Raw genomic sequence first — 1,207 nt, forward strand, 5'->3', positions numbered from 1 at the left:
GCTTAAAATATTTACTGATGAAGATCAAAGAGCACAGCCTTCGGTGTGTATTACATCTCAATGTAAAGAAAGCAAAAATCCTCACCACTGGACCAATAAACAACATTCATATCAATGGAGAATAGATTATGAGGTTGGCCCAGGATCAGGCAGTGCATAAGCGTTCTGGTGTGCATAAGGTTGTAATGAATCGGTGCCGACTTGATGGAACCTACCAACAACAACAACAACATCCTTTAACAGGAGGGTAGTGGCTCAATAGGATAAGCACAAGACGATAATCCACAATGTCAGGTGGTTAAGCTCACCAGCTGTCTAGAGGGGAAAGATGAAGGATTTTGCCCTTGAAAAGATTTAAAGCCTGAGAAACCCTATACAGGGTCACTATGAGGAGGGACCAACATGATGGCACATAACAGCATTAACAACAATCCTTTGACAAAATATAACTTTAAAATATGTCTTGAAATTAAGAAGTGCATTCCTTGCAATTTTGTTATTTTTATTTTAATATTACCTTGGTATATTACTTTGTTTTAACTTCCATATAAACAAACATTAAATTACCTTGACAAACATTTAAGAAAAATGCTACTAACAATTTAATTGTAACTGTACTCTATCTGTAAATAAATTTGAAGAGGTTTGGTATCTTCACAAGTTTCCAATTTCATAACTGTAATAAATTTCCATTTACATAAGTCTTCTTTAATATCTTTCAGCAGCATGCCAAAATTTTTATTTTAGACATTTTGTCAAATTTATTCTTAAGTAGTTTTTTTCATTTTTCTACCATAATTTAAAAAAAATGTATTTTAATTGAAATTTCCACTTTATCTGCTAGTGTTTTGAAATGGGCAACATTTCAATTTTGTCAATAATTTCTGAACATTATTGTGAACATGCTAAGCAAGATGCTCATAACTGACAGAATACCTAGTATAATTAATCATAATCTGATAAATCTTAATTTCAATCTCCAAAATTGAGAAAATAAATGATACTAATACCAGAAAAAAAGAGAATAAACAAGAACCCAGATGTTGCTAATAATTTTTTATCCAACAAAACTTAAGGAAAAACAACTTGAATTGTCGGTTGTTCTTGATAAGTTCCTTTGAGTCAGTACCAACGTGTAGTGGCTTTATCCACAACAGAATGAAACACTTACTACCGGTCCTGCATCAATTTCATAATAGTTGCTATG

Source organism: Chrysochloris asiatica, unplaced genomic scaffold (genome assembly GCF_000296735.1).
Source record: "Chrysochloris asiatica unplaced genomic scaffold, ChrAsi1.0 scaffold00665, whole genome shotgun sequence".
In the NCBI taxonomy this organism is placed as follows: Eukaryota; Metazoa; Chordata; class Mammalia; order Afrosoricida; family Chrysochloridae; genus Chrysochloris; species Chrysochloris asiatica.